Raw genomic sequence first — 22,586 nt, forward strand, 5'->3', positions numbered from 1 at the left:
AGATATATAAAGAAATATTTGGAAATTTTTCATCACTGCTCACCCCAATTACTGATACAGCTATGGATTTTACATTATGATAATTGTCTCGTAATGGCCTTTGAAAACCTGTGAGTGGAACCTAATCAACAAAACAAACAAGCAAGAGCAATATGGAACCAGAGGCATGGAAATAAAGAGCAAACTGACAAGGACCAGAGGGGAGGGGGCGGGGGGTAACAGGGCAGGAGGGGAAGGGTTGTCAAGGAACACGTATAAAGGACACGAAGACAAAGACAACAGCATTGAGTGTGGGAGGTGGGGGGTGGGTAGGGCAGGGGAGAGCAATGGGGGGGAAATGGAGACAACTCTAACTGAACAATAATAAAAAAATTGTCAACAGTTTTGGGTCAATTCTGATTATCATTTATAAAACAAAAGTACTGAGTGACTCATTTGTGATACTTTGTAGAAATTTAATACTTTTACCACTCCAGTTTTTAAAGTTCTGGCCACTGTGTACAGACATGTTACACTGGATAGAATTCTGATGATGTCCGCCCCCGCTCCCTCCAGGATTCCCATTCCTGGCTAGTCAGTCAAATGCTAAGCAGGTGCCATTTCAAATACACTTTGCAGATGGAATTAAGGTTACCAATTGCCTGACCTTAAGACAGGAGGAGCCTAGATCTTCGAGGCGGGAGCAGTATAGTCCCACAAGCCTTTAAAAGTAGAAGAAGGCAGACCAGAGAGTGAGCCACAGCGATTCCAAGCATGAGAAGGATTGTATATACTCTTTCTGGTTCTGAGATGTAGCAGCCTGAGTGCAAGGCCTGAAGGAAGTCTCTGGGAGCTAAGAGTGACTTCCAGACGGAAGAGTGACAGTCAGCAAGGAGGCAGGAACTTCAGTCCTACAGCCCAAGTCAGCATGGAAGCAGATTCACTTAGAGCATCCTAGTAAGAGTGTAGCCAATCAACACCTTGATTTTGTCCTTGTGAGACCTGGGGTGAAGAAACCGGTCACATCAATCTGTGCTCCTGACTACAGAACCTTGAGGTAATAAATAGCTGTCATTTTAAGCTACTAAATGTATGGTAATTTGTTACAATGGCAATAGAATACTAATACACATGTCAAAGACAAGCAATAGCTGTTTACTCTTTCTTTTCTACGGGGGAAGGTGAACTCGTTTCATATGGGGCCCTTCCAGGCACCACCCTGAAACTCATGATGATCTATGTCAGTCTATGATTTTTAAAAAATAGTCTCTCAAACATGAGGCTCTTCAGTATAATTGTCTTAAAGCCCTTACAAAGTGTTTTCTTGGGTGGACTTTTTTATTTTCCTAAAATGGATATCTACTGCATAGGAGCTGCTTTTAATAAACTGTTTGATTCTTGCTGCTCGCTCACTTTTTATTTGGAGATTCCCTGCCATGCCTTTCTCTGTTTCACACACCGCTCTGCGAACAGAGCAGGCTGCCTGAGGCTGGCTGAGACACCTTCAGAAACAGGGAGAAACAGACGCCTTGCTGGCTATCTTGATGGCTGTCTTGATGGCTAGTCTCCTGGCTCCTGTTTCTTGCGGGTCTCGCCACCATGGAGGGCACTGATGGTCTAGCCAATGTTAGCTCCTGGGTCAGAGACAAAGGACTCACTCACAGCACAGCAAGCAGCATGAGCTTCCTGTTCCCCTCAGTTTGCCTCTCCCTCCAAGTCCCACAGGGGAGACCTGGAGCGACTCAGGTGGGTGCTGCACACACAGTGGGCTTGCGTCACAGAGGAGCAACCCTGAGCTTAGAGAGCCCACATTTTTATAACGAGGAGCAAGCAAACCTGCTGGACTTGGCTCTGGAGAGAGATGCTATTTTTATTTTCCAAGATAGTAAGCAAACCTGCTCTCTGTTCCACAGATATCATCTCTGTCTTCTAAGGCTGTTTGCTATATACTCATCCCTGAAAAGATAGTCTGGAGCAAAACCTGAATATGCCCCAGTTTGTAAGCCATGCAGAAACACGAGACCCATGAAGTCCTGCCTCCTAAGACCACCATATTAACCATTGCATGAGTATTAATAAACTGAGTTTTTAGATTTTCTAGATATACAGTCTTAACTGCAAATCATTTCTTTCCTATAGCTTTCCATATGTTTATAGAACTTTTCCCCTCTTCTCTTGAATTAGCCAGCACCCCTAAAACAATGTTAAATAATGCTGTTGGTTAATGCACTCATTTCTGAGTTTGGGGTATGTTACTTTGGGTATAGGGATAATGTATCCCTGTTCTGAGTTTTGATTTCACCATTATACTTGTTTTAGTATATTTGCTATTCGTTACTGAAAAATCTTCTTTATTATGTTTAGAAAGCATTCTTTGATTTTTATTTTGATTTTCTTATTAAGAATAGACTGGTGAATTTTATTGAACACATTTTTATGAGGTTATAATCATATTAGTTTTGCTTTAAAGTTTTAAATGCAAACAAGAGCGAATGCTGGTATTGAGTCATCTCGGAATAAATCTTCCTTAGTTATAGTACATTATTGCTATATAATTCTGGATAAATTTGCTAATATTTTATTTCAAATTTGTACTATATTTGTAATTAAAATTTTCTATAATTTTCTCTTGAAGGTTTGGTATTGGGATAAATTTAAAAGCTTACTGTATTTTTCTTACTGTAATTGAAACTCAAATAACATGGTTGAAATAATAGTGGAAATAGTTCAAATAAAAGAGAGATTTGTTCAAGTAATTTATACATGACTCACCCATAAAACCATCTAGTAAAACTCTCTTTACATCTTTTATAACATTGGTTTAACCTTTTTATTTTTATATTATTTTCTAATAACTATTATATTAACATTTTAAGAGGCAAACAATACTGAAAAGCCAATAACCAAAAGCAGCAATTCTTTTTTCCTATGTTTTAAGCATGTTTCTCCCAAGGCAACTACTTCCAATTTTTCTGTGTATCTTAATATTTTGAAATAGTCTGCTTAAACTGCCCTTCTTACTCATTAATTTTAGTTACTACCTATTGATTGTCTATAATTAATAGGTAGATCCAGACTTAACTCTTGCATGTCCTTTTACTTTTATTTTTATTCTCATCACTTACCTTACAATGCAGTTATATTTTTTCCTTTAAATCAGTGTTTAGTGTATAAATTATGACTATTTAAATATTTCTCACTGCTGATCCAGGTTGTAGAGTATGATGCTTTTCTTTCCAAGTTCTTTCTTATGAGGTGGGAAAGAGAACATGATGATTGCCTCATTAAAACAATGTTTTTGCTCAGTCTTCTGTTTACCTATTGCCAATTATCTTCCAATGGTCCATGACCAACACATCAGGAAAAAATCTCTCTTAATTTCCTTCTATGGCTACTTCCTCCACCCTCCTACTCTAACCAGACCCACAGCACAGCCTAGACCTGTTCCTTAGCTGTCATTTTGACACTGTGCTTTTCTATCATTTTTAGGAAATTTCTTAACTTCCTTCTAAGTTGATCCCATTTCTTGGATCTTGAGCCTTTCTCTCTTTTGCTTCATTACTTAATTTTTTTGAGGTACTTCCTTCTGATTCTTCTAAGTGATGGTATATGAAGAGTAATATGACCTTGGCCAGGTGGCTCAGTTGGTTGGAGCATCATACTGTACACAAAAAAGTTATGGGTTCAATTCCTGGCACATACCTAGGTTGCGGGTTTGATCCCAGGTCAGGGTAGTATAAGTAGACAACCAATCAATATTTCTCTCTCTCTCTCTCTCTCTCTCTCTCTCTCTATAAAGTCAGTAAACATATGTTGGGGTGAGGAATAAAAAAGAAAAATAATATATGAAGCCTTTCATATATTCTATAAATTGATAGTTCTGGTGGGTGTAGACTCTTAAGTTGGAAACTGCTTTCCTCCAAAACTTTGAATATATTAGTCAATCAGTCTTCTTATTTTCAGTGGTGCTGTCTAGAAATGTAATGCCATTCTTATTTTTTGTTCATTTTTAAAAACAAAGTTCATTGAGGTATATCCTGTATGAAATACACTCATCTTAAATGTAGAAATTGTAAGAGTTTTACACATGGAAAAGAGCCACCTACTGTAATAAGGGTAACAGAATATTTCCCACCACTCCAGGAAGCTTTACAGAAAGGACTGTGTCCTTCACAATAAGTCATTCTTGACCTCTAAACCTAACTGCTATTCTGACTTATTCCTGTTTTGGACATAATATAAATGAAATTCTACAGTTTACAATTTTCTGTGCTTGCCTTATTCTCAACAATATGTATCTGATATATATCTATATTGTTGCATGTAGTAGTAGTTCAATTTTTTATTTGCTAGAATTAGTACTATTGTTGGTGAACATAATGGACATTTGGAATGTTTCTATATTTCTAGCTTCTTTGCTTTTGTGAATAAAGATACTATGAACATTTTACGCAAATTTTAAATTTTTTGATTGCTTGTGTGTCTTTGTTTCTCTGGAAACCTTTAGGATATTTTCTTTTTACTTCAGTGCTCTCTGCTTTTATTATTACATTTTTAAGTGTGAGCTTCTTATTTATTTGCTTCTTCCAGTCTTGAAATCCTGGGAAACTATCTCGTTTTCTTTCTTTAACAGTTTCTTTCCTTGCATTTTCTCTGCTGTTGATTCTTGGAACTCTACCAATGAAAATTTGGATTCTTTGGTAAGATCCTCTAATTCCCAGCTTTTCTATCTCATTGTCCACATACGCTTTTTTGTTTTCCTTCATGGTAGATTCCAAAACTTTATGTTTATCCTACTATTAAAATTTTATTTTCAATATATTTTCAACTTCCAAGTGCCCTGTCTTATTGTCTCATTTCTGGGAGCAGGGTGGGAGAGAGGGATTACGTTTTTACTGTCTCATACACAGAGTATCACCTGGTCCTCTTATTTTGCTCTCCACTCCTCACCCTTGCTCATTGCAGTGCCTGGTACATAGGAATTGTTTCCCTCAGATTTGATTTCTTCACTGAATTAATTTTATTTTCCTCTGTTCCTATGTGCACGTAAGGACAAAGGGCAGTGCCTGTTTGTGTAGGATGAGAAGGTATTTGGGGCCTAACTCTTCCATATATATACCCTTTTAACTAATGCCCCTGTTTTAACACAATGGCATCGTCTTTACCTAGTATAAGTCCTGGTTCTTCCATATCCTGAGCTTTTCCAGGTTTCTGTGGGGTATACCGACACACTTCTTACTGATATTCTATTTTGTAAACCCTTAGGTTATAGATTCCTAGATTTTACTAAGTCACCTACTTTTCATCATCCATGTGATAGTTTTATTGACTGTATGTATTCTTTCGTTCTCTTGGTTCTTGTAGTTTTATGGTTTTTTATGCCTTTTACTGTTATTTTATTGAATTTCTGTGAAGGAAAAGAGATGAAAGTTTGTGGTCCTAAGACATGTTTCAAAATATACGTGTGTTAGGTTTCTAGTCTCTCATCAACTACTTTGATATTATCAATTTTTCTGTTTTCTATTTTTAAATCTAGTTTTGTGAATTCATACATTATATTTTGTGGTTTCCTGTAACATTTTTGTGGGTGGTTAAATATGGGCAAGATTTCACATTTAAAGTAAGTAAATGGATTTATTGTGGGAACATATACAAGGAAATTCTGACCTCTAATAACCAGCATGCACTTACTAAAAGCAACTAGTATCAAACCAGTTTCATTGCCTTTTTTTTCTATTTTGACAGTTCAATACCAATGTCAGTTTTTTTGGTTTCTATTAAAATGCACTGCTCCTTTTATTAAAAGTATTGAATATAAGAATTGGGAACTCCTTAATTTTAACTTTGAATTCAATGCATTTAACATGAAAATTATGTTGAATCAGATGAACAAAACAGGTTTTGCTATAAACAGAAACAAAGAGACCATTTGTACTTTGTACTTTAACATTTACATTTCTCAACACATATAGTTCACGACTCTTCTATGTAAGAGCTGTAGACTTTGCAATAAATATGTTCCTAAGGAGTTCAGTTTCAGCATATCAATGAATAATTAGAGGAAAATCTCACTGGAGGATTATAGGTTTCCTTTTCATCAAACAGCTCACACTGTGTCTTCTTAAGAATTCACAATAGCTGAGAGGTGCTTATTCTTTTCATGTAAGTGTCCTCTAAGTTTTTGAGAATTTCAGATGAGTCTTCAGAGATTTCAAATAAAATGTTGAAAAACTATTCTGAATTGAGAATGAATCAAATACCCAAGTAATCTTCTACAAACACCAAATTTGAATATCACGGAATTTTCTGATATGCAGAGGAATAAGATAATGTTTTATAATGAAATATAAAGAAATATAACAAAATTATTTATCAGTTCAGTAGTATTTTTCTATCTTAATTATGAAATAAAGTTTGGAAATATGATGTCTGTGCAGAAGATATCCAGCCATGTACTATGAAAAATAGAGACATTCATTGAAGAAGACACAAGAGACAAGAAACATTGTACACAGGACAATGACACCTCAGTCCCCTTCAAGGGGACAGTAGGCACCTTGGGACCTCACACAGTCCTCCCAATCGCCATCAGCTGCCCTGTCTTATTATCCCGAGTCTCACTGATAGTCTGAAATCTCTTCCCTTTCAAAGGTGACTTTAGCTTTGGGAAAAGCCAGAAGTTGCAGGGCACCAAATCTGGGCTGTAGTGGGGCTGAGTCACCTGAGAGATTTGGTGTTTCACCAAAAAAAACTCTGCAGGAGACGTGATGCATGAGCTGGTGCATTGTCATGATGAAGCTGCCAATCACCAGTTGCCCATAGCTGCGGGCTTCTGAATCACAGTTTCCACAGAGCCTGTTCAGGCTTAATGCAAAATTTTTTGCAGATTGGTTGCTCTACTCATTCAGTCATTTTGAATGTGATTGCCACACAGAACACATACTCACTCAACAGCATCTACCACCCCCCCTGACTAGTACAGTGAAGTCGTCACTGTTTACACATGCACACTCCAGTCCACTCTCCTTGGCTGCCAGGTTATATCAACATCACACAAACCATTCTCATCACATTAATAATGGCTGGACTTTTTCCAGACAAACCTCATATCCTGGTTCTAAATTTATCCCACAAAGAAATCAATGTTAGTAAAAATGTTTAGAGAGCAGGTTATATGTGTTTTTCTTAAAGCTTTTTATTCTAAAATACATTTAACAACTTACAGTTCTCAAAAAAAAAACCAACAAAAACCCCTACAGTTCTCTTATGAAACAGTTTGGAAGAAAACTCTCATTATATTGGTTTTATGAGGCTTTAAAATTAATTTATTATCTGTTTTAATAACTCATAAGTTTTCACACAGATATACCTGCATTATATTTTTAGGAGCTGAAACGAGTTATTGTAAATCTAAATCTTGGGTTCTCATCTGAGTAATTGGAAGGCGTGAGGTCGAAATGAAATATGGTAAGAATATCAAGCTCAGTATCTAGAACACAGTGATGTTGTTGTCTTTCTAATTACTGTGACTTTATAAGACCTAATGAAGATTGGAAATATGCATTGCTAATAGGTTGTGAAAAATATTCTACTTCTAATTTTGAAAAACAAGAAGTACTATTTAGAGGTATAAGATAATCAAATCAGAATGCTTAAACACTTGGTAACACATCCCAGAATTCCCAATTTTAGGAATAAAATGAGTTAAGACAAGTTTCCTGTCCTTATACAGATTTTATTAGCTAGCAATATACAGAATATTATAAAGTTGCCACTGTAAAGTGATTTTTATACCATTCATTATTTACTTTTCAGGGACATTAAAAACGTACATAATAAGTATCTTGCAGTTTTATTATCTAATGGATATTTAAATATATCAACAAATTATGGGCTGATGGAAAACATGGGAGAATTACTTGAAAAATTGTGTTATGAGTCATAAAATTTTCAGTCTAGAATATATTAAGCAAGTTTATTATCACCAGTTCATACACATTTCTTTCACCAATTTACTGACAAGTAACTTTCTTTCAGTTCCATTGCCTTTGGCTGCAAATACAAGAAAACCTGGATGCAAATGAAAAACAAAAAAGAAATTCTTTTCTCACATAAGAAATCCTATGGTAGGGGAGATTCAGGATTGCTGATTATTTTTAAGTTAGGCCCATCAAAGTCCAAACTGTGTTTAGGTAAGAAGGGGGACTCCTGTGTTAAGCATTTTTTTTAAAAGATTTTATTTTATTTATTTTTAGAGAGGGAGGGGAGGGAGAAAGAGAGAGAGAGAGAGAAACATCAGTGTGGGGTTGCTGGGGGTCAGGGCCTGCAACCCAGGCATGTACCCTGACTGGGAATCGAACCTGCGACACTTTGGTTTGCAGCCCGCCCTCAATCCACTGAGCTATGCCAGCCAGGGCTTGTTAAGCATTTTTAAGGGCATTAACTAGTTTTTCAGGAGCTATGGTTCTGACACATACCACATCTAAATTTAGTCAGACACAAAGAAATGTAATTACAGTGATTGGTTAATTGTCAACAATTCTCTTCTGAGCCTTGGGAGTGGCCCATAGAAACGCAGGGCCAGCAGGTGTGGGGACAGTGTAGGGCTCTGTTGAAAAGAGGAGGGAGTGCCTTCGAGTCTGTCCACTGCCAAGTAGTGGCCTCGGGACACCTGGTTCTTCAAATCATTTCAGTGACATGAAGACCAGAGTCTTCATTTCCTGTGGTGCCCGCCTCCATGCCCTCATTTCATTGGCTCCTCTTTCCTCCTCCTCCTCCTCCTTTCTTAGCTCCTTCCTTCCATTCCCTTCCAGAAGCAAAAATAATCTCCTTTTTTTTTCATATAAAGCAGTTTACCCATAATGACTTGCTGCCTTGGTATGCTCCTATAGGTCTCACTTTCTTTAGAAATCCTTCAAGGTGTTTTTCCCCAACAAAACCACAATGCTTCTCAAACATGTCCTTAGTGTGAGCTAATACAGCAACTCCCTTTCTTATTCTCTTATTGTTTACACGGTGGGTTGACATAAAAACAGAAAGAGAAATTGCATTAAAAATTGAATTAGAAATCTTTATAACCGTATGAGTCAGGGTTCTCCCTAGAAACGGACCATGTAAATACAGGGAACTGGCTCACATAACTATGGGGGTGGGCAGGTTGCAAGACCTACGGGGTGAGCTGGCCAGCAGAGAACCACGGAGAGCTGATGATGTCCTTTACGGCCAAGGGCCAGCAGGCTGGAGACCCGGCGGGAGCCCTTGTTTCAGTTGCATCTGCGGGCAAGAGAAATCGAATGCTCCACTTTGAAGGCTGTCAGGGAGAATTCCCTTAACCTGGGGCCTGTCCGCCTTTTTGTTCTATGCAGCCCTTGGACTGATTTAACCAACTGGATGAGCCCCCGCCCACATGAGGGAGGGCAATCTGCTTTACTCCGTCTACTGAGTTACACGTCAATGTCCTCCAAAAACACCCTCACCGAAACACCCAGAAAAATGTTTGACCACATAGCTGGGAACTGTGTGGCCCCATCAAGGTGATCCATGACACCACCGCCACAATAACCTATTGGCTGTGAGGACTCAGAGAACTAAAAGAAAAAAATGAAGGAAGGTCCTCATATTCTCATCTTAGCTGCTACTGTCAGAGGAGCAGTTGCTCCCTGAGCCGCGGTTGGTGTTTCCAAGAGGCTTGGGGAGCCAGCCCTACAGCCCGAGCCCTGCTTGTCTCCAAGTATCTGCCTTTAGTCGGCTTCTCTCAGGGATGTCTCCCCTGACTTTCCGCGTCAGGTCGGTCTCCTAATTATTCAAACAAGGTCACACACGTATCCTGCACTGTTACATCACAGCTACAAGCTCCTATTCATTTTCAAACTCCTTCCAGACTTTAATCAATTAGAAAGAAATGACGAAAAGGACCGTGACGGATATGTTTCATATTGTAACTTCGATGCTGGCGATGCCTGGTACATGAGCAGATTTCTGCTGAATAAATTGATGGATAAGGCAAGTTGTCTGAAGTAGCTGAGCTTGATAAGGGGAGGTGTCCATCTGGGGAAGTAGTGGACAGCCAAATGGTCTCTATTGGTTGAGGGGGTGGGAATCATCCTTTGGGATATAAGGTTGAACAGAAATATTGGCAAGGCAGAAGTCCAATCAAGTGTGGTGGCTTTCACGTCAAATTTGAGGGTTGATAGATGATTTAGGGGGAGATGGGGTTGTAATAAAGAATTTTGGTAATAGAAGCTGAATTGGAAGAAGTCTGTGGTGCCGCAGAAGAGATTGGGAAAGCATGTATAAAAGATAGGAAGAAACAGCTATACCACAAGAATAAGGGGATGAAGACACATCAGTGAAAGGTAGTGAGAAAATATAATCAAAGACCTAGTAGGAGAACTAGGAATTTTAAAAGCAGGAAAGGAAAGGGATAGAAAGTCTGAATTAAGAGGAGTAGAGCTATAGCATAAGATACTACCAAGAAATCAAGGTGAGGGTCTCCCGAGTAAAGGGGTGGTAGGAAAGGTTTCATTGCAAAGGGGAAGGAGGAGTTAAGGGGCGACGGACGTGGCCATCTCATGTGAAAACGGTGGGGAGAAAAACCGAGAGGGTTGTGTGAAAGCCAAGGAACCTCCATGCACAAGGAAGATATTTCCAGAATAGGAAAGGTAAGCACGAAGGAAGCAGTATGGAGTGAGAAACTAACGATAGCTCTTATAAATAAAAGTAGTGTTGTGTGATAAGAACTCAGCTTCTTCAGTCCTGACCCGTGTTTCATGGGAAGTGACTGAGAACACCTGAACAAGTCTCACGTTTGCCTCAGCTGCCTTAGTTGTAACGAATGAACCTGTATGGGCTCAGCTTGTGGAATGTTTCCCCTCTTGCACAGAATTGATGACCTTGAAATAATTTCAATTGATTTTTTTCTTTCACCTTGTGTTGTTATTGATATTAGGGCTGCCCTGTGTTAATTCTCAAACGTTCTTCTTCCATAAATTCTAGCAACTCAAAGTATGCCATGCGAAGAATGTCAGAATGACTCAGCATGCTTAGAGACGGAGGTGGCCCACAGCTCCCACCATCTCCCATATTTCTTCTTATTCCATTTGAGCCACACTTTGCTTTAACACTGATGATTTTCCTCCATCAACTCGCCTTTCCCATCCTCTAACCCAATTTAGAATGATCAGCGTGGCTTCCAACCCAGGTCTTTAATAACCAAAACACTAGTTAGTGCAGGCATACCATATTGCAGGTTTGGTTCCAGGTCACCACCATAAATCAAGTACTGCATAAAGTGAGTCATAATATTTTTCTTTTGCTGGTGGGGTTATAAAATTTGAAAACAAATTTGTGAAAAATGCAACATCTGTGAAGCACAATAAAGCAAAGTGCAATAAAATGAGGTATGCCTGTAGTTACCTAACGTATTAAAACTTAATTTACTCTTAAGAAATTTGAGGAGCAAGTGGGATATTTTGGAAGCTTTTATGCCTTTATCTCCTCAAGATCTAAATTCAGAAAGTTTTAGTTGTGCTCTGGTGCATCTGGTGCTCTGACCACCTTTCTAGGAATACACAAGGGGATTATATTCTTTCTTTTTCTCACCGTGTTTCTCATCATAAATAAAATTCTCTTATCCTTTCTTTATGGGCCATTGAGTCCAGTCTTTCTCAAAATTTGACTTAAAACCATCCTTGGGGTATTCAGTGAATAGCCTTTGAAGTACTTTGGTAAATCCATGCTTTGTGGAAGTAGATTTTATTCAAATAAAAATGGTTTGCTATTCTTTTATTGTGCTTCTGAAAAAGTTATTAGACTTAAAATATGATGGATCCGTGCAACAGCCTGCCTAAGGCCCGAATTTCCTCCGCTTGTTCTCTCCTAAAGTGAATTACAGAAATAAGTGGTCTGTTGGCCTTTTCTTTGGTTCTGGGGTAGGTAAAGCAGTTAGCTGAGCTATTTTGATTTTCGTTGTATGTTAAGATGCAGACAAAAATAAAGCTATTCTAGAGAGGATTGTTTCATATATAAACATTTAAACAAGGAGCTCTCACAAAAATATGAATAGATTGCAAGAAAAGCAGTTTCCTGGAGAAGAAAGTGGCTCTAAATTTATTTTTGGGAGCAAGAGAGAATCAGTGAACAAACCTACGGGCCTCTCGTGCAGAAACTTTTATTCTGCCTACAGAGCGTGTTGTATATGGCAGTGGCGTGGACACATGAGTTGTCCAGTGCCATTTAACACTGTGGCCTCTGGGCTTTAATCCATTATGCTATTTTATCTGTCTTAGTATTTATTTTTATTCTTATGGCGTGAAGTAATTTTATTAGAGCTGTATATATCTTTGTCATTACTTTTACATAGAAGTTCCTAGTTGTCTGACTTTTTCTGTAACAGATATAAAAGGTGATCCTAATTCTTGTTGTAAAAACATTCCCTACACTGCTTCCCAGATCCTTATTCCTAGTCCTTAGAGATTGGAGTGACCGGTAAATGTCAGTCCATATCACTAAAAGGCTTATAGAATTATGCATATATGTATGGTGAAGAGAAAACGAATGGAGATGTGTCAACATGCAGAGTGAAATACAGTCGAATGGAGACTTTGGTAGAAGAGTAAGTAGTTCAGGTCATCAGATTTTCTCTAGTTTCACAAAAACCAAAGAAGAGTATGATAGGTTTCACTTCTGCCACCCCACATTGGGCCATTTGCAGAGTTACATGCAGGTAGGTGAGAATGCCAGTTGAGCTACTTATCAGTTTTAGGAGAAGAATTGTGACCTCTGGGTAAAGTAGGTGGGAGCCCTAACCGCCGATCCTCAGTTCCTCAGAATGTGACCTTATTTGGAGATTTACAGACGTAAGCAAGGTAACATGAGGTCTTTAGGGTGGGCCCTTAACTACTATATTGATGTCCCTATCAAAGGGCAACACCCAGTCTTCACACGGCATTGTGGAGCTGGGAGTTCATGTGAAGATGAATTCTGCGGCCACAAACCAAGCAACCACCAGAGGCTGGGAGGCACCCCTGTAACCCAACCCTCCCTGGGTTCTTCAGAGGGGGCAGGGCTCTGCCGGCACCTTGATCTCCAGCTTCTCGCCTGAAGAACTGTAGGAAAATAGATTTCTGTTATTAAGCCACTCTGTCTGTGGTACTTTGTTACAGCAGCCCTAGCAAACTAATTCCAGATATCGAGCACTTGAAAGAATGCATTTTCTGTATCTCGCTTTGTCCTTGACTCATTGCTCTGCTTAGAGCTGGACGTGAGTATTCATCTCAGGCTGTGTGGGGTGGGGTTTAGGCTGAACTGATAGGCCAACGGTTTGTTTTTCTTTCTTTGTCTTCTTTTCTTCTGCATTACTCTTAGATCTGTGCCGATTCTGGATTTGCAGGATGTGCGCCCCTTTCACACTTGTGTCCTCTCCGTGTCTGTGCCACCACCTCAGGCCTGTGTCACAGCACCCACTGTCACTGCCTGGTGCATCTTTTGCTTTGATTTCATTCCCGCCATTCCCGTAACGCCACGTTTACTCAGATTACAAGGTCAGATTAAAACATCTCTGAGCCGTAACAGGAAGGTCCATGGTGGTTCTTAGCAGATGTCATCAGAGGTAGGAGAGTCAGCAGCTAACAGCCTCAGATGCATATTCTATCCATACTCTTGTTGCCAGTGGAAGTGGAAGAGAGTGAGAACTGGCGGTAACATTTATTTGGGCGCTCGATGAAAAATCAAAAGAGTGCCCTTCAGGTCCCTAGGTCCCACTTCCCTCTGTCCCACCATGGAAAAAGTTCAACTGTGTCTTCAAGGCCAAAACGTAGGCCGGTGTCCAGAGTCCCTGTGTCACAGTAAAGCTTGGTCCTTTAGAGCCCATGCAGTGTGCCAAGTGATCTCAGTCCCCGTCCGGCTAGCTTAGGTTGCGTTCCTGGCTGTGCCGCTGTATCCAGGCTCCTGCCTGGAGCCTGCATTTAGAGGGTTTAGCATCCATTAAGGCCACATGGTTATGAAGAGAGAACATGTAAGCACAGAGGATGGGCACGGGTCACTGAGAGAGAGACTCGGGTTATAACAAGGAGCTTTTTCATAAAAACCAGCTTCCCCAGCTTTCCTGGGCTTACGATAGTCCGCCCCCCAGTTAGACGGACAGGCTTCGGTTGTCAAGCTCCTGCCCCATGCCCTCCAGCAATTCCGCACCACACATCGTCCCATGAGGGGAATGAGGAGTGTCAATCCCCGCCCCTCCCGCCCCCCTACAGCAATGCTCTGATCCCCTGGAGTGTGTTAAGCTGTGGCTTCCTGGCTAAGCAAACAGGCTTCTCAGTTTTTTAAACTCAATGTCCAATTCCCTTTGCTCTCTTCCTTATTAATAACTAGTTAATTACCCATGGTAACACTATGTCATGCTCACTGTCACAATATTTTTGTTACTATATTCTCAGTCTTTAAGCTTTTCCTGTCCTCTTCATTAACAAAATTTATATACCACAGTAGGTGTGAGTAATATGCACTGAGGACTTCATTAGCATATCAATATAAAGTAATTTGTTTGTCTGGCCAGTGAATACTGAATCTTAACTGATATGGAAATGAGAAAACCTTTTTCTCTGCCTTTTCCAGAACAATACAAATTAAAATAATTTTCAGGTTGCTTGATCTTTGGCCTCTGTTGGCTCAGGAGACCCCTTGTCTTCAGTAATATAAGTTATAACTTTTCATATCAATGTATTTTATCTCTATAAACAATTCTGTATATCTGTGAGGCAAAAAGAAAATTTTGAAAATTATTTTTAAAAAAACCAAAGGGAGCTGGCATTCACCATTGTAATTTTTCTTTGATTACAGGTTTTTGGTACATTTAATTGTCTGGTTGCAAGTATAAAACAGGTCATTTATTAGAGCTAAAGTGTTGCCCACAAAAATGTGAAGAAGGAGGAGAATGTTTTCAGTTTAATCAAGTTGACATCTGGACACTAAATGGAAGTGCTGTTTCCGTCGGAGATTTCTTTCCCTTACAGGAAAATGTTGCCAAATCTGTTAGCTTTGCTACACTCACATTGAGAATGCTAATTGCAAAATGAGTCACGGTTGCAATGCTCCTATTAGAAACAGAGAGTAAATGGATCTTCCAAGGAAACACTGTGCCAAAACAGGAAACCACTGATGTGAATGTTTCAGCCATGTGGCTTTATTTTCTTTGCATAGATGAGCCTGGTTAGGATACCTCCCATTTACAATGATTTGTTTCGGTTACTGTTTTCATACTCTTTGGTATATATATTTTTGCTCTTGGTTATACTGGAATATTTTTTTTGTTTGTTTAGGACAAGGTAGTTTACAGGTGTTTTTCAACTTCATTGAAGGATAATTTATATATAATAAATGATACATCTTTAAATCGTGTGACTTGCAATTAGTCTCCTGCCTTCACTTGGCATTGCCAATGTTTTTTAGTTGTAGTCATAGAACGGGAGCAGAGTGGTATCACATTTTCATTCTAATTTAAATTCCCCTGATGGCCAGTGATGTTCAATATCTTGTCATGTGTTTCTTGGCCATTCCTGTTGCTTTGCAGGTTCTTTTTTCAAATCATTTGCTCATTTTTAACTGGAGGTTTGATTTAGTATTGCATATAAGTGCTCTTTGCATATAATTTCTAAATACAAGTCCTTTGTTTCATGTCTTCTCTAAATGTTTTTTTTCCCAAACTATGGTTCTTCTTTTGGTTTTCTCAATAGTGTCATTCATTCAAAGATCAAAAGCTTTTAATTTTGATGAAGTCAGATTTTTCAAAATTTGAAGGGATCATGAATTTCATAACCTAAGAAATTTTTACTAATTCCGAGGTCACAAAGATCTTTTCTGGTGTTTTCTGTAGAAGTCTCATATTATTCGGTTTTATACTTAAGTCTATAATCTATTTTGAATAATTTTTTTTTGCATTATGGGAAGCAAATTTCAATGTTCCTTTTTAAAGTATGAATGTCCCAGGTGTGCCAGCATCATTTAATAAAAAGATTCTCTTTTTTCAATTGAATCTCCTTGGCTCCTTCACCACAAATTAATTGACAGTAAACATATGGGTATAGTTATGGACTCTCTTTTGCACTTTATTATCTCTATGGTTATCTGTTTACTAATCCCAAACTGTCCTGATTACTGTAGCTTTTGTAAAAAAAACTTCTTCATTTGATCAGATAAGTTTTACAATTTTGTTCTTCTTTTAACTAATTTCCTGAGCCATTCTAGTTTCTTTTATGTCCATATGTTTTAAAATTAGCTTGACAATTTTTTACAAAAATAAAGCATTGATTGAAATAGTGTGAAAATTCATAGATCAGTTTAGTTAAAACTAACATCTTCATGCTATTGGGTTTTCTAATCCGCTAAATATTATTTCTCTTCCCTTAGGTATATAAGGGTTTTGTAAACTCATGGAATTTTTTTCAAATAGAAGGTTTTGCTTTCTTCTTACTAATTATTATGCTTTATATTTCTGTTTCTTGCCTGACTAAGACTTTAATTATAATGTTGACTAGAAATGATAAATATGAGCATTCTTGTCTTGTTAATGATTTCATTGGGGAAGGTTCAGTATTTTTGCCACTAAGTATCATGTTAGCTTTGTTGTTGTTTTTTAAATCAGATTGACAAAGTACCTTTCTATTCCCAGTTTGATAAATATTTTAATTCGAATGTGTGTTGAATTGTCACCTGCTTGTTGTTCCTCTACTGGAACAATGATATAAATTCTCCCCTATGTTATTTTAATATGGTAAAATATATTCAATTAAAAAAATATTTAACCAACCTTGAATTCCTGAGATAAATCATATTTGGTAATAATGTGTTACATTTTTAATATATTGTTTGGATTCTATTTGCTAATATTTTATAAAGGATATTTGTGTCTGTGTTCTGAAGGCATATAAGTTTGTAACATATTAGGTTTATAATTCTGGAAAATGAGTTTCTTAGGGTTCCTTCTTTTTGTTTTTTGAAAATGTATAAAATTGACATAATTTTTTTCCTGAATGTTTTCTAGGAACACATTTTTTTGCCTTGAAAACTATTTTTGCCTTTTTTTGTTGTTCCTGAAATATTTTTTACTAAAGATTCAATTTCTTTAAATGATGTATGGGTTCAAATTTCCTATTTTTGGTCATTTTTATACATAGTATTTTTTCAAGATGTCTGTCAGTTTCACCTAATTTGTCAGACATATTGACATTAACATTTTGACCTTTTTAATAAGATGTGAATTGATAATTCTTTTTTTATTCCTGATATTAGTAATTTTTATTCTCTCATTTTTTGTCTTATGTTTATTATATCATTGTAACAATTTACAAAAACTAAAATAAGTAACAGTTGTAGTCAAATAAAAACATCATACTTTCTTTTTAAAGAAAACTCCAATCACTTTGGGTTATTCTCTCATCTAATTTTGGTTTTAGTAGTTGAGCATGAGTATCTTTTCAATTAAAATAAAATTCTGGACCAAAAATAGCTGAGATGGAAAACCAAAATATATGAACCATCTGTGACTCCGAATAAACCGTCTGTCTTGAGCATGGACTTCAGGCTGTACACTAATTCACAATTATTTCTTTTTCTTCACAAATATAGGTTCTATGCCCAAGTAGAAAACGACCATTTCCTTTGAAATAGCAAAACAACTAAACCCTCACAACAATTGCAAATGCACAATTCACCTTAAAATATTAAAAATACCCATGCAAATTTAACAACACTGGGTTACTTTTATTATATAGAACTTAACTACCAAAACTACTTCCGTCCTCATGGCACTTTTATAAGAGGCTTTAATTTACAAAAAAATGCATTGAGAAGCTTTCTGTGGAAAAAGAATGAGATAACGGCTGCAGTTTTGAAAATCCAAAACTTACTAGAGTGGTTTGGTTGCAACTACACGAGGAACATGATCTCGTGCATTTGTAAAACCAATCATTTGACGATTCCAGAGCTAAGGGAATCGCCCCATCCCTACGGCAGCACCATCAGTCCCACTGAGATGTTTTCCTCTTGGTACAGCTGTGCCCTCACTGTCAGTAGCTTCACAGAAACGCTTTTTCTGCTCCTGTGTTGCATGTAGGTAACCAATATAAGCCACACATCAAGGTATTCATCGAAGCCATCCCAGGTTTGTTGAGTTTCACGAAGAGCGGCGGAGTCCCAGCTCCAAATGAAGTTATATCGTGCGGATCCCTCTGAAACCTGGGTTTCCAAAGTCTTTCCCTTTGGGTGGTTCCTTTTTAAAGGCGGGGGGCTCAGGTGCTGAAGCCACCCAGACTAGTGATGGTTTATTACTAGAGAAGCAGGCTCCTGGTGCGAGGGGCGGGTGATGGGATCTGTGTGGCCAGGGAGGTCTCAGACTTGGCTCAGGGCCCGCCCTCCCGAGTGGTGAGGATTCAGGGTGCTCTACCAAACCCCGCAGTACCCCAGGCGCCTGGGCGTGAGGCCCACGTGGCTGCAGGGCTCACAAAGGCCGGATGTGTTGTAACCTCTCTCTTCGTTTCTTGATCTGCTCAAGGGTTTGTCAAGTTTGTTGAACTTTTCGGGAATTAATGTTTGTTTTTTCTTTTCTTTTTTCCTTTCAAGGTACTCTATTGCCTATTTTTGTTGTATTGCTGTTAATCTTATCTTTATTATTTTATTATTTTGACTTTTGCCCCCCCCCCCCATTCCTTTTTTCTAAAGAATCTTAGGTTACTGATTTTGGTTGCCTTCTCCCCGCCCCCCGTAATACGAACATTTAAAGCAATACGTTTCCCTGCGAACATTGTTTTGGTAGCATCCCACAAATTTTGGTATGCGGCATTTTTGTTATTCAGTTTAACATATATTCGGATTTCATCTTCCACCCATGAAATTTTTAGGAGCATGGTTTTTGCTTTCAAAACATTTGAGATTATTGATTTCTCCCTTAATTCCATTGTCTTCAGTGAACATTCACTGTATCATCTCAGTCCTTTAGAATTTGCTGAGTATTTTATGATTTGGTAAAAATGACGTTACTTGAAAACTTTCTCTTCTGGTGTTGTTGGATATAGCATTTGATGAAAGTCAATTAATTAGATCATGTGGTTGACTTGGTTGTTTAAATTTTCTGTTTTTGCTGGTTTTTTCCCCCTAAATATTTCATCGATCCCTGTGAGATAGATGTTGAACTCTCTTACTGTGGTTGTGGAATTGTGTAATCTTTCCTTTAATTGTGTCATTTCTCCCTACCTGCGTATTGATTTTTTTGTTAGGTGTAAACATATTTATGATTATTATGGCATCCTGAAGAATTGTTCCACTATGGAATGTCTGTTTCTATATCTGGTAATACTCTTCATCTTAAAGCCTATTTTATGTAGTGTGAACACTGCCGCTCCAGTTTTCATTTGCTTGCTGTTTGTATCAAGCTCCATCCATTTTTTTCCAATACATCTGTACTTTCCTGTTTAAAATGCATCTCTCATCGGCACCATTTTGTGGTGGTTTTGTTCATTTCTTATCCACTGTGACAATATCTGACTTTTAATTAGATTATTTATATTATTAGCATTTATTATAATTATTTATGTATTTGGATTCCTGTCATCCATTTTACTATTTTTTTCTCTTTTGTCTCCTCTGGTGTTTTGTTTATTTTGTATTCCCCTCTTTCTATTCCTGCTTTTCTTGGTTTATTAGAATATGTTTTAGCATTCTACTTTAACTTACATGTTGCTATCCCTGAGTGCAGCTGTATCTTATATATCGTCCTATATCATCCTAGCTAGATCTTACTGCAGTTTTTAAAGTGCTTTTTTCCTAGGGACAACAATATATGTCCCTACCTTTTTGCAGACCACTTACAGTTTATAGTGTATCATTTTACGTAAAGTTGGAGATCTTGCAACTGTATAGACCTTTTTAATACCTAATGTACCATATACATATATTCATATAGTCATATACATTCCAACTGCACACATTAAAAACCTGACAAGACAATGTTATACTTTTTATTTTAAAGTCATAAGTATTTTAGAAAACTTGAGAACAAATATTTACCCAGATATTTACAATTTCTAAAGCTTTTCATTTTTTTCCAGAAGATCCAACATTTTCTTTGGAAACATTTCTCTTTAGCTTGGAGAAATATGTGAAACATTTCTTGTCCTGAAGTTCTGCTGGTGGCATATCTTGTTGGTGTTTCTTTGTCTTAAAATTTCTTCATTTCACCTTCCTTCCTAAAGACACTTTTCACTTGGTATAGAATTTTGCATTAACAGTTAAAAAAAAATCGGTATTTAAAGCTACCATTCCGCTATGTCTGTCCTCCATGGTTTCTAATGAGAAATTGAGAAACCTATAATTATTTGCATCACAATTTTACTAAATGTATGGCATCCTCTCCTCTTCCTCCTCCTCCTTTCTTCTTCTTCTTCTTCTCCTCACCTCCCTCTTCCTCCTTCTCCTTCTCCCCCTCTTCCTCCTTACCTTTGGTGTTCTGCCATTAGAACTATCATCTGGATAGGCACGGTTTTCTTTGAGTTTTCCTTTTTGGGTTTTTTTTCTGACCTTCAATATGTATTTTTAGGACATTCACATAACTTAAATTTGTGGCCATTTTAAATTTAACATTGTTTTCCTGCCCCCATTTTCTCTCTCTGTTTCTCTGAAATGGAGCTATTGTTTAGACCTGCCCTCTTCTGCTATTCGTGGTGGGCAGAAAGGGCCATTGTAGCAAATTTCTTTTGCTGCATAATTTGGCCTAGAGTGGGTTTGGTTGGAGGATATCCTTTCATTTTGCGTCGGTCACATTTTTGCATTTTTCAAGTGTAAATTTCAGAAATAAAGCAAAATGTCAGTGACAATGGAAACACTAGGAGAAGGAGGCACTGGCTATAAGTTAGAAGCAGTGAGCAGTACTAAGCCCGGACAGGGAGAACCTTCTGAGGGAAACCAGCAACACTGGCTGGCCCACGGGGTGGCTGCCAGGGGTGTCCGAGGCTGCTCTGCAAATGGCAACTCAAGATTGGTGTTGGAAGGATTTCTTCATGCTCCGTGCATTCATCCCTGGGCTCGATCATGAAAGGAGCTTGTGAACACAATTTCCTTGCTAAGATTTTTAAAATAAGATAGTTTTCTGTGGATCTAGGAGAGCTTATACGTGTTCCCTGCAGAGCATGCCACTGCTGACTCTGTTGGTCTCTCAAGGTCATTTCCGCCCTATCATTCTATGGCTCTATAATTAATAAGTAAATGAGAGGATCGTTTAATTAATATTACAATTACACTTGCCTGAGGTATGCTTACATCCCTGGCATTTCTGAAAAGCCATAGATGTGGTTTCCTTGAAAAGACCCTTTTGGGAAGTAGTTAGAGGTAGCCTTGCTGAGTTATCAAAGAATTGTCAGCCTTTTGGAATCCTGAAGGACCGTTTGTTTATCATAAGACAATGGTTGATAGAAAATTAGTGATCATACACAACAGTATGGCGAGAGATCAACTGCCTTGCTTTTGGCAAGAGTTAATGATTTTTTTTTTTGCAAGAGCAGCATAATGCATGATTTTGCCTTCCATTTTTTACAAAATAAAAATTTGCATACATTTCTGCAAGAGTGAGCCATAGTACTGAAGAAAAACTAAGAATCATCTAAAACAATTGCTTAGCATAAATAAGAAAGATTGGATGTAACACAGCACAACAAAAAATAATACTAGGCCTGCCTCATTGCACTGAATTTCTGCAGAGCATAAAACTTTCATCTGAAAACAAAGCAGTGGAAATAATAAATGGCTACTATAAATTAAAACTGGTGCAATTACAAGGGGGCATCCCCAAAATAATTTCTCTATGTACAGTGTGTTCTAATTGTATTGGAAAATCTCTCTCTCTCCTTGTTCTGCAAAACAAATTCCACTCTCCAAACTTGGGAAAATATTTTTGATGTGCATTATTATAATAGCCTATTGAACTAAGACTCGGAGGCTTTTGCAAAGTAGAGAATCTGCCACAATCTAACACAATAAAGCTGAAGTTCTCTTATTATACCAAATTCTCCTTTCCTCCATTCAAATGATTTCCCAGTGATGCACTTAAGCCCAGGCTCATTATAACATGTGTATTACTCCTATTACTGTGGTTAAGCAGTATAGCTGTATTTCATACAAGGGAAGGATGTTATAGCCATTGTTTTTTGTTTTTGTTTTTTCCCCACTGTACTAGGATGGAATGAACCAGCTCAGTAGCTTCTGAGGCTAACACATTTCTATCATCACAATTACTTTAGAAAATCTGGTTCCTCCACTTCTGCAACATCACGCAGAGATAATGCTTGAGTTTGTACCATAGCCATTGTTCAAAACAGCAGTCCAAGGAGTGTGAAACAAGTCTTTCAGCTCTCCAAAGAAAAACTGTCAGTTCATTTAATCTAAATACATTTGGAGTTTACTCATGTTAATTACTCTAATTTTCCTGATGACTAATATAGCACATATTCCTCCAATGATGAACATTTATCTTTCCTGAGCTTTACTCCTGAATTATTTACCCACAGGGAAATTTGTTTAAGGAGTATTAAAATCTTTCTCTTGGGAAACTGAACACAACTTTT

General features: G+C 37.9%; 1 non-coding gene across 1 annotated transcript; it reads right to left on the reverse strand.

The window, feature by feature from the left end:
• Positions 1-22,187: 22,187 nt before the first annotated feature.
• Positions 22,188-22,319, reverse strand: LOC123822296. Its single transcript, XR_006786267.1, has one exon. It is a non-coding gene; the product is annotated as a small nucleolar RNA SNORA66 (small nucleolar RNA).
• Between the last annotated feature and the right edge of the window lie 267 nt (positions 22,320-22,586).

Source organism: Phyllostomus hastatus, unplaced genomic scaffold (genome assembly GCF_019186645.2).
Source record: "Phyllostomus hastatus isolate PE091 unplaced genomic scaffold, TTU_PhHast_1.1 phas_contig_40, whole genome shotgun sequence".
NCBI classification, from domain to species: Eukaryota; Metazoa; Chordata; class Mammalia; order Chiroptera; family Phyllostomidae; genus Phyllostomus; species Phyllostomus hastatus.